Below are 14,779 nucleotides of genomic sequence, written 5' to 3'. Positions count from 1 at the left end.
GAAGGAAGGAAGGAAGGAAGGAAGGAAGGAAGGAAGGAGGAAGGAAGGAAGGAAGGAAGGAAGGAAGGAAGGAAGGAAGAGAAGGAAGGCAGGAGGGAGAGAGGGAGGGAGGGAGGGAAGGAGGAAGGGAGGGAGGGAAGGAGTGAAAAGGAAGGGAGGGAGGGATGGGAGAAGGGAGGAATAAATGAAGGAAAGAAGGAAGAGAAAGGAAAAAAGAAAGCAACAGAAGGAAGGAGGGATAAAAGATGGGGAAAAGAAAGAAATGAAAGGAAGGAAACAAACATTTTATAGTGCCTAGTGTGTGCTAAGGTCTTTTTACAAATATTACCTCATTTTACCCTCACAACAACCCTGAGAGGTGGGCGCTCTCATTATTCCCATTTTACAGTTGAGAAAACTGAGGCAAACAGAAGTTAAGTGACTTGCCCAGAGTCATGCAACTCTTAAGCATCTGAGGCCATCAGATAATGGCTTCTTCTAGGTGGACGATTCTAGGACAGGCTCCATGGAAGCAGAAACTTACTTTGCGCTGTTTTTACCTGTGTATATTGCCTTTCAAGGCCCAACTCAAAGGCCACAGGCTCCATGAAGTCTTCCCTGATTTAGCCCCCTCCAGAACTGATCACACCTTCCTCCGAATCCTTATCACAGCCTTCCTTAAGCCATAAGCATGCGTGTGCTTCTCATATCTCTATTACAAAACTGAAAATTCTTTGAGGGCAGTTGGGGTTTTAGTCACATGCTGATTATCCTCGGTATTACAAAGTATAGGGCCTTACTTATGGTAGTTACTTCATAAATGCCAAAGTTTGTCAAAAAAGAGACAAAAGGAAAAGAGAATTGTTGTCATTCGGTGGTTTCCGTAATGCCCGACTCTTCATGACCCTTTTTGAGGTTTTCTTGGAAAAGATAGTGGATTGCTTTACTATCTCCATCTCCAGCTCATTTTATAAAAGAGGAAACTGAGGCAAAAAGGTTAAGTGACTCACCCAGGGTCACACAGTTAGTAAGTGTCTGAAGTCAAATTTGAACTCATAAACATGAGTCTTCCTTACTTTAGGTCCAGCACTCTAGTCACTGTGCTATCTAGCCACTCACCACTGCTCAAGACAGATTTATAAAGAAGAAATACTTCATTATGATCAAGTAGACTTTTGTTGGGAGGTCTGTTTTATATTCTCGTCTCCTGGCGGGCTTACTTGGTTTTTCCCCCCCACTAATGAGAAAACTCATCTTCTGATAATGATGGATAAGAGCTTTTACTGTCTATCCATTTTATAATTCTGCCACAATTCTAGACAGATTTATAAAACGGACAGACAGAAAGATCTCTGACCCACCATTATCAAAGAATGGGCTTTCTCTTTGTGGGGGGTGGGGGAGGACCAAGTAAGCCAGTTAGGAAAGAATATAAAACAGACCTCCCAACAAAAGTCTACCTGATCATAGTGAAGTATTTTTTTAATACTTGAAAAGGCATTTCGAAATCTTGCCCAAGATCACTCGGGTAGTTAATGGAAAACCCAAGACAAGAATTCAGGTTCCTTAGTTTTCAGAAGTGTCCTTTACACAACATCCCACATTATTGAAGTAAATTGAGTTTTCTAGAGGTAGTCTTTTTTTCCCATGAATAAGCTACATTTCATTTAACAACAAAGAAATACACTTCAGAAGAAGATTGAAAGAAATATGCTACTGACATTGACATTAGGATCTTACCTGAAGTCTTACCAGGATGATAGGATCACAGATTTTCAGCTAGAGGAAATCTTACAGGGCATCTAGTCCAATCTCCCCTTATCTCAATCTGGTAGTTTCCAAGACCAAAATGAGGACCTTCCTCTATGTATTTCAGTGCTAAATACAGCTGGATTAAATAAGACTTTGCATTACTTCTAGTCCTTGTGAAATTCACCTTTTTTGAAGGGGGGAAGCATTCCTTAGTCTCTTAGCTCAGAAGCACCCCAAGCCCATTCAATCACTTTTTGATTCTGTCTTGCTGAAAAGGATCTTAGTCTATGTAGTCAGACCTAGTCCAAACCCAACTTTTTACAGATGAGGAAACTGAGCCTCAGGTTGTGTCTTGCCCGAGGTCACATAGATGGGATTGAAACCCAGATCTCCTAACTCAAGAACTAGTATTCTTTCTACGGTCATGTGCAGCCTCTAAGATCTCTTCTTAATCTGTCTTCCAATGATGAAAATACACTTTGGTAAAGAAGAAAGTGGGCAAATAGGATTAGTTCCAAGGAGATTTTAAGCTCATCCTACATTCCTTAAACCAACATGGGGTACTCATCATTATAATGGATACGCTTCCCTTGCTCCCCAGGATGTCATGACACACCACTACCCTGCAGAAGGAAAAACCTAACATTCCATGCCTAGATTTCTGTCTCGTTCAAAGTTTTCATCGGAACAGACGGTGATGGTGGTGAGATTTCTCATATGTTTGATTTTCCTCATAAACTTTTCAAACCTCTTTGGTAGAATTGAGCAAGCATCAGCAGGAAAGACAGTGGGTCTACAGAGGTTTGGGGGAAGGTAAGAGTCCATTCTCACCCACCTTGCTGGGAAGGTTTCCATGGACTCATTTCCCCGACCTCCAATAAAGAGTGGCTTTCTAAGCCAGCAGAGGGGAAAGGTCTGGTTTCCATTAGGACATCTTTTGAAAGAAGTATTTAAAAATAGCCTATAAAAATAATCCAATAAAGGCCTCAAAGGTGTGAATGGTGACCATGATTCTGTTGGGAAAATTTCACTCAATATCTCCGGGAAAGGACTTAGGGGAGAGAGAAGCCTTTTCTTTTGGAGGGGGAAGGGGAGAAAGGAACCCACAGGATTAGTCTCACCCGATCATGTTCAGGTTTAGTGCGGTCTCAGGCAGGGAAATTTGAGGCTTTGGATTATCAGAGCTGGAAGCTCACATTACCCTGCTTGGTTACAGAGAAATCACACTTTTTATTTTGCCTTTAATCCAAAAGGTCGTCAGAAAGGTTAGCCCTGGACACAAACGGTACTCTGTGGTCTAGCTTCCAGACAATTATCAACCCATAAATCTTGGTCAGATGGTAATGAGAGTGTGAGGCATAATGGAATTCAGCCCAGACTCATTGAGTCTGAAGGAGAAAAGAATTCGGGGGCTGGGCTGCAGACAAAAGGGGCGAGATTCAGGGGTGTGGAAACCAGGCGGGCTCCCCGGAAACTCCGGGGATTTTCAGAGAACATCTTCCTGGCTCTGCTGCCGTTGAATGCTTAGACAGGAAAGACGCCAGGCAGTCCTCACAGCACAGCTTTGGCTACAGAGTGGACCATCCAAGTAACAGTAATACTCTGAAGGCAGGAAGGCATGGTGGGAGAGGCCCTGGGCAAAGTTAGTTCAGCCCCAGCTCTGTCACGACTGACTTGGGTGGCCCTCAGCACCCCCATAGCTTCTCTGAGGCTCAGTTTCCTGCTATATTAAAGGAAGATGGTAATCTCTGCCTGAGCTTCCTCAGAAAGTAATGATCAAATGAGAGATTGTGTGGGGAAAGTATATTAGAAGGATTTCTTAAGGATGCAGTATACTTCAGTCCATGAATAGCAACATGACACAATGGGGGAAAATGCACACACACACAACACACACAATCTCTTTGAATCATCACAACCACCCTGTGACATAGGTTCTATTATTATCCCCATTTTACAGATGAGGAAACTGAGTCCGAGAATATCTAATTTAGTTGTTCAGGGTCACCCAGGGAGTATCTGAGGAAAGCTTTGTATCCATCATGCTAGTGATCCTTAACATTTTGTGTGTCACAGACCCCTTTGGCAGTCTGATGAAGCCTATGGGCCCCTAATCAGAAAAAAATATATATGTTTAAATGAGAAGTGAGTGAATATAAAGATACTTTTCTCCATTCATATTCATGGACCCCTGGAAATCTCTCCACAATAAGAAACCCTAGATTAGGAAGTCCTGTAGCTACTAAGATTCCTGACCTCTCACAGTCTTGTGATCTACAAGGGGAGAATAAGGAAAAATACACAAGGAAATATAAATGTTCCAAAACCGATAGCAATAAAATTTTATTTTAGCATCTAAATATAAAAATAGTATACCGAAGCTATGAGTATATTTATATATACCGTGTTTCCCCGATAATAAGACACTGTCTTATTAATTTTTTTGGAAAGAAAAACACCAGAGGGCTTATTTTCAGGGGAGGGCTTATGTTGCCCTGCCTCAGCTCTCCTCCGCGGCGCTGCTCTCAATGACGCCAGCAAGCAAATCACTGGGGAAGAACAGGATGATGCGCTCACTGCTGCAGCTCTGATTGGATGCAGCTCGGAGCATGGTGTGCGTTTCACGGGGGGGGTGGGGACGGTGCATACAGAGGGTACCGTAATGTAGCATGTAGCGCAGGGGATCACCTTCACTACAGTAGCAATCTCAATAGGGCTTATTTTCGGGGGAGGGCTTATTTTAGAGGAATCTTACACAGTAAGGGGAGGGCTTATTTTCGGGATAGGTCTTATTATCGGGGAAACACAGTATATATGTGTGTGTGTGAAATATATTATATAATATAATACAATATATAAAATATATAATGTAATCTAGAAGAACCTCTCTAATGTATATATGCCTGTATATACCTATATATTTATAATGAATACAGTGACATCATCTCTGCCTCTTAGAATGTCAGTTTCCTTCAAGCCTTAGCCCAGATGCCCTCCATTCCCAAGGTTACCTTATATCTGTGTTTTATATGTGCCTATTTGCATTTCTGCATATGCTTATAGATGGCCATGTTCTCTCCCCCATTAATAACAGTTATAACAATAATAGCTGTATTTATATAGTGCTTTTATTTTTATGTACATTTATGTAGTGCTTCAGGGTTTGCAAAGTGCATTACAAAACATTACCTTTTTTCTGCCCCACAGTGAGGCTGAGAGATACATGCTATCATTATTCTTATTTTACAGAGAAGGAAACTGAGGTGAAGAGAGGTCCAGTGACTTATCCAGAATCACTCAGCTAGTAAGTGTCTGAAGCAGATTTTTAACTCAGGGATGGCTGACTCCAAATCCAGAGCTCTAGGCACTGTACCCCCTAACTTCCATTAGAATGCAGGCTCCTTGTGGGCAGGAATCCCTTTGCTTTTGTATCCCCATTCCCCAACACAGTGCCTGGCATATAGTAGTCTCTTAATTAATGTCTGATTGATTGAATATGAGCAGAAGTAAGCAAAGATTGACATAATCACTGTCTTCAAGGACATGAAGAGATTGTCAAGCAATCGTCCTCCATAGCTAAAGCAAAGGCAAAATGGCCATTTGGTAGGAGGGTGTAGAGAAGATGGATTTTCAGGCAGGACCTAGAGGGTGCCTGAGCTTCCTGCTAGCTCTGGGATTGCAGGATTCTGAGAGAAGGATGGATATTCAGAGCAAAGTGAGAGCCTGGATGGTGAGGTGGGATCATGAGTGGCCAAGGAGAACAAATCACAGGTTTGTTAGATAACTCAGACACTGGTTCTCTTCTCAGCAACCCATGGCCTAGGCCATGCTTACAGACACATATGATTATGGGATCCTACATTTGGACAAGTGAGCAACTAATCCAGGTGTTTTTAAACTAGGGTGGCAGAAGCCAGGGGATCTGTGAAGGCTCTGAGTGGGTGGGTAGAGGTGAGAGCTCTGATAGGTCTAAAAGGCTGGAAAGTGCTTGGGAAGGCAGAGAGAAGAAGGGAAGGCCTTCCGGCTGGGAACCACAGGTTGAAGCAAATACAGAGGGCAAGAATGTACATGTCCAAGAGACAGTGACTAGACCAGTTCAACTTTTCGATTAGGGTCAGCAAATGTTCAAACAGCATTTATTTCTTTTTTTCCCATTTTCAGCTAGATTCATCATTCTCTTCTTCCAATTTGCCACCAGCCTTTTCTACATTTGGATCCGCTCTGATTAGGTATTAGGGTTTTCATTTCAGATGCGTAGCCCCTTTTCTAGTGAAAGAAATAATAATTTTGGAGCCAGTTGGAATTGAAATGCCAGGCTGTCCATTGACCATCTGTGGTCCCTTAGTAAGTCACTTAAACTCTTTGAGCCTCAGTCTCTTCATTTATAAAACGAGATTATTGAACTAGATCAAAAAGCCCTAACCTTTTGGGCGGTTCAGCGAAGTCTATGGATTCTCTGAATGATGTTTTTAAATGCATAGAATACAACACATTGGATTACAAAGGGTACCAATTTTAGCAAAGACATAATTTTTCCCTAGTTCACAGACCCCCTGAATCAGTCCGCCTCACCTTAAGAACCCTTGGGTCAGACGATCGCTAGTGTAAATCCTGTGTGTATGTGAGTATGGCACAGACCATCAGTTGCCTAGAAGAGAAAAAAGCTCTGAGTGATCTAATGATCCTGAAGCTTGCTCTCCCGAGCATCCTTGAATAATTTGTGCCCCATGATCTAAATGTCCACTTTTGTCCTCCAGCACATGCTATCACTGGCTATGGGTTTGGGCGGGGCTCTACTGTAAAAGTCAATATGCTTCTTGTCAGTTCAGTTATTTTGTCAACACCTTCCAGCTCCATCTGAGCTCGAAGGAGCCCTCTGTGCATCCAGGTATGGAGAGGAAGATATCTGTGTGCAGCCCCACTGCAGCCAGGGGAAGTCAGTAGAATACAGTGCTCTACTCTGAGAACGAATGGGATTTTTGCCCTGAGAATACAAGCAGGGCTTCCCTGCCCGGTCCAGACCCATTCGAGGCTGTCAGTCCAGAGGAGCACTACTGGCTTGGAAGGAAACCCAAGTATCTTCTATCAGCAAATCCAAACATCTGCTTTTCTAACATCTAGCTTGATGTGGGTTTAAATGGCACGAAGGTGAAATGTTCCTGACTTGACACTCCATTCCCTGGAATCCAGGTAGAGGGATTGACTCCCAAGACACATGATGAGCTCTTTCTAGGCAAGGACCAGGCCTTCTCCTTCTTTGAATCTGCCCGTGCTCCATCCATATAGACAATAAGCCCAATGCTAATCACAGCAGCCAGCACAAACACTAACGCTATCTGACACTCATGGGTTGGTGGACTGCTTGTCTTGCCATCTCATTCGATCCACACAACAGCCCTAGGAGGGAAATGCTATTATTATCCCCAATTTACAGGGAGGAAACTGAGGTTAACACACATTAAGCAATTTGCTTGGGGTCACACAGCTAGGAAATGTCCAAAGAAGAATTTGAACTCAGGTCTTTCTGACTCCAAGCCCAGCACTCTACCCACTGTACCATCTAGCTACTACATAAAGCTCAGATTGAAGGGACCTTAGAGTCATCTAGCTCAGTCTCTTCAGTTTGCAGATGAAGAATCTGAAACTCAAACCTCAAGAGGTTAAGAGACTTACCCAAGGTCACATATAATAAGTGATAAGACTGAGATTCAAACCTGGGTCTTCAGACTCCAAATCAAGCTCTTTACTATTTCATAATAATATTATGTTCAATATGACAAGGAAAATAATTCAAGTCAGGAGACCTGTATTCAAACCTGGTTCTTATACTTGGTAGTTGTAGGACCCTGAACAAGACATTTAACCATTCTGTGCCTCAGTTTACTCATTTGTAAAAATGAAGGTCATAATACTTGCACTACCTTCCTTCCACATAGGATTATTGAGAGAATATTTCCTTATAATTCTGTAAGTAGTATATGAAGGTGAATTACTAGTATGCTTTAAATTGGCACAGGATTTGGTGAGCATGTATACAATGAGCTATGTTCTGTACCCACACCTTCAGCATATTGTAAGCTTCTTAAGATAAGGGATAGACTTTTTTATTCTATATTCCAGAATTTAGTACAGTGGTTTGTATATAATAGGTGATTAATTGATGCTTTCTGGATTGGATTGGATCCTAATCACCCAATAAATATTGATAAATACATAGATTTTTTTAAAATTGGCATATGATGTGGAATGAAATGAGTTATTACCTTAAAACATGTCCCTGTTAGAATGTAGGGGGAAAATTCATCACTGCCAAACCACAACATAGCATATGCTCCTCATTTCAGAATTCTTTGCATTCCAAGGTCATAGAGACCTTGTACCTTCAGCCTCAACAATTGCAGGCATGCCCTGCAAAGCACAGTTGACTGGTCCTGTGAGAACAGAACCAATCTATTAGGTAAAACTATTAGGTGAAGTAACATTAGAGAGGGCAGTCAGTCCCATGGAAGCACTGTTTATACAAAGCATCTCAAATGTCTTAGGGCAGTTCAAAGCCACTAATGCTTCAAACTGCTCTAAGACATGTGGGACATGTTGTATAGACACGGAATAAGGTCATCATAGGCATATAAGCTCAGATAATCATAGATTTAGAGCTGAAAGATGTCTTTGAGGTCATCCAATCCATTCCCCTTAATTTAGACATAAGGAAGCTGAGAACCACAGAAGGAAAGCGACTTGGTCAAGGTCACCCAGACAATAAGCCTCAGAGGTGGAGTTTGAAGCTGAGTTGTCCAAAGGCAGATGCAGCATTGAACATTGTTGGCACTCAAGCTCCCTCTCAGACCAAATGAGAGAGTGCCTATACAGAGCTTTGAAAACCTTAGAGGGCTATGCTGATGTCCATTGTTATCCCCAAGGGCCATCAGCTCTCCATTGAGAAAGCTCTGCTGAAAGGACATGTTTAGGTAAAGAAATGGTTAGAGGCTTAAGGGCATCCTTCCGCAATTGCTGATCAGCTCAGTAGATAGTGCACCTGTGAGGGATGAGTTCTGCGCAGGCCTCCTACTATCTAGGCAGCAGAGAGAGAGGCAGGGTGTTCAAAATGCAGCAGGCGCCAAGGGTCAAAGTGCATCTGGCCCATGGTGGTAGGGTCTGAGCACCACAGATTAGGAAAGATCCCAGTAACCTAGAAGAACTTCAAGCAAGTGCGATTAAGAGGCTGAAGGGCCTTGAGTCTTTGCCAAATGAGGACCAGTTGAAAGAAGGAAAGATGAAAAGAATTTTAGGAGAAGACTCAGAACAAAACATATTAATTGTTGGCAAGTGTTTGAAGGATTGGTGTGTAGAAGAGGAGTCCAACCTATTCTGCCTGGCCCCAGAGGGTAGAGGCAGCAAATAGGACCGACGGTACAGAGGGCTGAGTTAGGGCCAAATGTAAGGAAACGTCTGGATTCTGGGAAGATGCGAATCTGAGCCTCTATAACTTGGTCAGTGTAGTAGACTCGTGAGCTATTAGGGTTAGAATTAAAGATCCAAACCTCTCATCTTATAGATGAAGAAATGCAATTAAACCTAAAGCTGATTTTACATCTATGGTGTCTAGTGCTAGGGATGAAAGGAGGTATCAAGGTTGGAAAAGACACAGCCCCTGCCCTCATGGGACTCGTAGTCTAGAAGGGAGCAAGAGGATTCATACACAGATTGGACAGGAGTCCTATGAGCTCACATTTGTGTGGCTTATAAGACTTTACAAGTTGTTGTACATGTCAATTCATTTGAGAAGTATTTATTAAGCACCTGCTACATGCCTAGTACTTTGGATTCAAAGAGAAAAGGAAAGCAAAAAAAAAGCCTGCCTTCAAAAAGCTTATAGTTAGAGAGATAGATGATATGTGATAATATCCATAGATATTAGATGATGTACATTATAGATGATAGATAGATAGATAGATAGATGATATGTGATAATATCCATAGATATTAGATGACACACATTATAGATAGATAGATAGATAGATAGATAGATAGATAGATAGATAGATAGATGGATAGATGGATAGATAGATGGATGAATAGATAGCCATGGTAGGTTGGTAGGTTGGGAAGTAAGTAGGTAGATGTGTATGTATGAACAGGTAAAATGTAGACTAGGATTAAGGTTGGGATTTTGAACCTGAGCCTGGAAGCGATAGGTTTTGAGATTGGGAGTGATGGGACCATCTCTCTGGGTAAGGAGTCTTAGCCTGCGGGCATGGAGAAGGCTGGACTGAAGATAGAGGGGGCAGGAAGGAGACCCAGGACCAAGTAGAGGCTATTGTAAGAATCCAGGTGTCTGCTAATAAGGATCCCAAACACGAGGATGCAAAGGAAGGGCCTGGTGGAAGAAATACTGGGGAAGTGGAACCAAGAAGACCCAGCAACTGAGATCTAAAAGAGGAGAAGCCCAGAAAACCTGCAGAGAAGGGAGCATTCTGCACGGCGGCGCCCTGATCTCTGCATGCGCTGAGTAGAGCACAAGCATTTCTGAGGCAGGGACTATTGCCGTCTTGTCTTTTGCCACAGTGCCTGGTGCATCGTGGATACTTAATTTCTTTCTTTTGTTAATAAAAGAGCACTGGATGTGGAGCTAAGGGCAGCTAGGTGGTGCAGTAGCATACCAGGACTGGAGTCAGGAAGAGCTGAGTTCCAATGTGGCCTCACACACTTAGTAACTGTGTGACCTTAGCAAGTCACTGAACCCTGTTTGCTTCAGTTTCCTCATCTGTAAAATGAGTTAGAGAAGGAAAGGATAAGACACTCCAGTCTCTTTGCCACAGACCCCCAAATGGGGTCACAAATAGTTGGAAACAATTAAACAAAAACAACCACCTCAGTTCAAATCCCACAGACCTTCGTGACTTTGACCATGCTGTTTAACCTCTATGGACAAGAAGGCCTCTAAGGTAGCATCTAACTCTAAATCTATGAAGGTGGGAATGAATGAATGAATGAATGAATGAATGAATGAATGAATGAAATAGCAAAATCAGATGTGGCAAGTTCAGGGGAAAAAAATTTAGCATCAATGGATCATTGGTTTCAAGCAGGAAGTGACCTCAGAGGCCATGGAGTCTAAGCCATTCAATTTACAAATGAGGAAACTGAGGCCCAGGGAGGTGTAAGCAGTTTGTAACTACCTGATTACAAAGGTAGTAAGCCTAGGAGGTGGGAAATGAACCCAAGCTCTCTGGGTCTAGTCAGTGTTCTTTCAACTATTACCACACTGCCTTCTAGCAGAATTTTTCTGGAATTTTTCAGGGAGAGTTTAAGAAAAGGGGGGGGGAAGCTGGCACAGGGTCACATCAGAGACAAAATAATGAAATAATGTTGAATCCAAGGTTCTGGTGAGATATCCAGGTAGATATGTCCTATGGGCATCTACAGGGAAGCATGGCCTCCATCACCAAGCTAGTTAGAAACAGAGCTGGGACCAGCCCCAGGGGCTCTTGGGAGCCAATCCATCATTCTCTCAAATGTCCCCTGCTACTGCCCCTCTTAGAGAATCATAAACACTGGAGAATCATGAACACTATCAAATTGAAATGATCGTTTATTTTTTTTAATTTTGTGTATATGTTATGCTGCTTTTCCGTATTTTTTTTTTAAAGGAAGGGAATTCAGAGTTCAAGTGGCTAACATCTTTAACTTGTTGGTCTTGATGACTGGATGATGGGAAAAATTAGTACTGGTTTAGAGCAGGCAGCAGAAAATGTGCTGGCATGGGGGGCAGGGCTGGGGGTGCTGAGGGGTGAAGCCAGGACAGTCGGACACCCTTTCCACTGAGTTTCATTTGCTTATTGAATTTTAGTAGGCAGAATTGGAGCAATGTTGTTTTAATGAAATTATCAGGGTGCTTTTCTGACACTCATTCATAGGCTCTCTCTCTCTCTCTTTTTTTTTCTCCTTCTGAAAGATAAAGCATTCCGAGAAATTGCTTCCAATCAGCCTGATTTCTTATACTGTTGTGAAGTGCTCTGGGATTATTGAGAGATACATTAAAGTTGTTTCAGGCATCTTTCAAGTGCTAGTGTGTATCATTTTGTATCTGAAGAGTGTCTGCCAGGAAGAAGGCACAATATGGCCCAGACAAAGTCAGTGTTAGCCCACCCAGCTCCTGCCCCTGAATTAAACAGAGCAACGGGCTTTACACTGCTCTTCTAGGAGTGGGGATGGAGTATGGCAAACCACTCACACTCTCTCAGAGTCTTCCTTGTGACTTCAAGTACCTGCAGGATCACCTAGAGGGATTGACCTCAGGATTGGGGCTGAATCTAGATCTGGAAAGGACCTCAGAAGCCACTGACTCCAATCCCTCCATTTTACAGATTAGAAAACAGAGACCCATGGATGTAAAATGAGCTCACCAAGGTGGTGAATTCAGACCCTCTAACTCCAGGGCTTTCTCTCCCGTTCAGTTGTTTGGCCCTAAAAGATAGAATGAGGAGAAATGAATCTTAGCTACAAAGAGGAAAGTTTAAGCTCACTGTGAGGAAAAGTATCATAACAATGAAGACTGGAAGAAAAAAATGGGAAGGAAGCCAAACAGAGTTAACCGGCATATAGTAGGTTCTTAATAAATACTCATTGATTTCATCTGAAGGAGTAAGAAAAACCTGACTTTAAATCCTATGGTACCAATCCAACCATATTCAAATGTTCAGATTCAATCAAAGTTTTGTTACTCTGGGCAAATCACTTGGTAAACTCTCTCCATCTGTTTTCCCATCTGTGAAATGGGGATAATAATAGCACCCACCTCACAGGGTTACTGTGATGACCAAATGAGATAGCATGCCAAGTACTTTGCAAACCTTTAAACACTGGGGAAATACAGGCTAGCTATTATTAGTCACAAGAACAATCATGATTTTCAGAATTAAAAGCATGACACAAACAGAAGTTATTGTTTTAACTACAAAATAAGCTTAGCTATACTAAAAAGGGAAGCTATTTTGGAAAAGTATGCCCAGACACCAGAACATATAACAACGCACACTGTCCATAATGGAAAGAACACTGAACTTGGAGTGCCCACAATCCATCACTGCCTGGCTGTGTGACCAAAGGCAGGTCAATCCAATTCACTCAACATTTATTAAGCTCCCTCAAAACAAAATGCAAATAGCCCCTGCCCTGAAGGTGGCGGAGTGGGTTAGCCTAGAGTCAGGAAGGTCTGGGTTCAAGTCTAGCCTCAGATATTTACTCGCTGTGTGACTCAGGGCACTTGACCTCAATTTTCTCATCTGTTCAAAGGGGATAATAATTAGTATTTACTTCACAGGATTGTTGTGAATAATATGTGGAAAGCCCATTGCAAACCTTAAAACCCTAGTTCTCACATCATCATCATCTTTATTTTTCCAGGGATTACAATAGTGTACCTTAGAGAGAAAGTCCACTGTAAACCTTAGAGCTCGAGTTTGTTTGGTTGTTTTTTTAATTCATAGTCATAGTTCACTTTTGTGCAGTTTATGGTTAGAGTTTACAAGACAATTTCCTCAACCATCCAGTGAGATAAGGACAAGTGTAATTATTACCATTTTACAGATGGGCAAACTGAGACTCGAAGAAACTGGGTGACTTACATTCTTGATGGTCAGGAGCATCATGGGAATGTAGAATTTGATCTGCAAATAATCCTCAAAGCATGAGTTCCTGGCCATGGACAAATCATGGACACCTTTGGTAGTCTAGCAAAGCTAATGGAACCCTTCTCAGAAAAATTATGAAAAATTCCCAATTGAATGAAAGATCATATTCCAGTTATAGGTTAATGAAAATAAATATGCAATATTTCTCCATCTGAGTTCACTGACTCCTGAAATTCACCCACAGACCACTTGGGCATCCAAAGACCCCAGGTTGTGACCCCTGTCTTACAGACTTGTCCAGTCCAATCATCTCATTTTGCACTTGATGAAATGAAGGCCAAAGAAGAGGGATTTGAGGCAGGTTTTTATCCTAGAGGCACATTTGATTTCCCCCTGGCCTGACCTGCCACCTCAGCCAAGATGGCCTTTGTCACTGCACTTGGGCAGGCCCATTTTTAGAGCCTGTATGTAACCTGAGGCCTCTATTGAGGATACTGACTGCCCTAGCTATTCGGAAGCCAGAAGCACAAGCTCCCTAAACCCAAAAAGGAGCTGGAAACCAAGGAGGAAGGGAGGATATTGAATTAGGCCTGGCTCCCCATGGGGAGGTCCTTTGCCAGTGAAATCAAACAGGAATAACTCAGTGTTCATTGAGTTTGCCTAGAGTTACTGAGAGGCACATTCATCCCCGAGTGGCAGCACCAGGGGGTTCAGGCTTAGCAAAATGTCAGCCAAGCCAAGCCTGATTAGGCCAAGCCTGGCTGGCAGCAGTAAATCTGGGAAACAGCAAGAAGTGGGTCTAGGCAGCACTTCCTCCTCCAGAGAGCCATCCTGAGCTGAGAACAATGCGGGCCCCCCAGAAATGGCTCAGGGACACACAAAGGGGGTAATTCCTCCCTGTGGTCTCCCAGCTCGCACACCTCACCAGCAGGGTCAGAAATCTGTCCCTGGGCAGAGGCACCTCAAACAGTGCTGGCCTGACACGGTTGGTCGGATCCCTTGTTACATCCTGTCCTCTCCTCCAGGCTCCTTGGCACAAGCTCATTGGCAGCATCTGTTGGGAGCTGCAGGCAATCGATTGGCAGCCAATAAACAGAGAGTCCGGGAGGGCCTGGCTGTGGCCTTTGGGAAGGCTTCAACCCCCAGGCTAGTACAGCTGGCTTGCTAACCTCAGGGAAACCCAGCTGGCCTGCACTCCGATATCTGATGAACCAGGCCCAATGCAAAAGAAGGAGGGATGGGATGGGACTGGGGGCTGAGAAGTGAGGGTCAGGGGTTGGGGACTGAAGTCTGAGCACTGTGGGCTAGGGGCTGGAAGCTGGGGACTGAGGGCTGGGGGCTCAGGGCCAGGGGCTAGGGGCTAGAGGCTGGGGGCTGAGGGCTGGAGGCTCAGGGCCAGGGGCTAGGGGCTAGAG

At 43.3% G+C, this 14,779-nt stretch overlaps 1 long non-coding RNA gene across 5 annotated transcripts in view; it reads right to left on the bottom strand.

Moving 5' to 3' along the window:
* LOC138165283 (uncharacterized) overlaps positions 1-14,779 on the bottom strand; it is a 112,942-nt gene that overhangs the window by 41,294 nt on the left and 56,869 nt on the right. Inside the window, exon 3 of one of the 5 annotated variants that reach the window (XR_011169329.1) lies at positions 6,304-6,379. The exons of the other annotated variants lie outside the window; for them this stretch is intronic. This is a non-coding gene — a long non-coding RNA (uncharacterized lncRNA). The remainder of the gene's footprint in view (positions 1-6,303; positions 6,380-14,779) is intronic. 5 annotated transcript variants of the gene reach the window in all.

The sequence above is a fragment of the Petaurus breviceps genome, unplaced genomic scaffold (assembly GCF_028583685.1).
Source record: "Petaurus breviceps papuanus isolate PSGF00001 unplaced genomic scaffold, PetGlider_PUasm1.0 208, whole genome shotgun sequence".
Classification (NCBI taxonomy): Eukaryota; Metazoa; Chordata; class Mammalia; order Diprotodontia; family Petauridae; genus Petaurus; species Petaurus breviceps.
The sequence above is the reverse complement of the archived record's forward strand: the minus strand, read 5'-3'. Positions and strand labels throughout refer to the sequence as shown.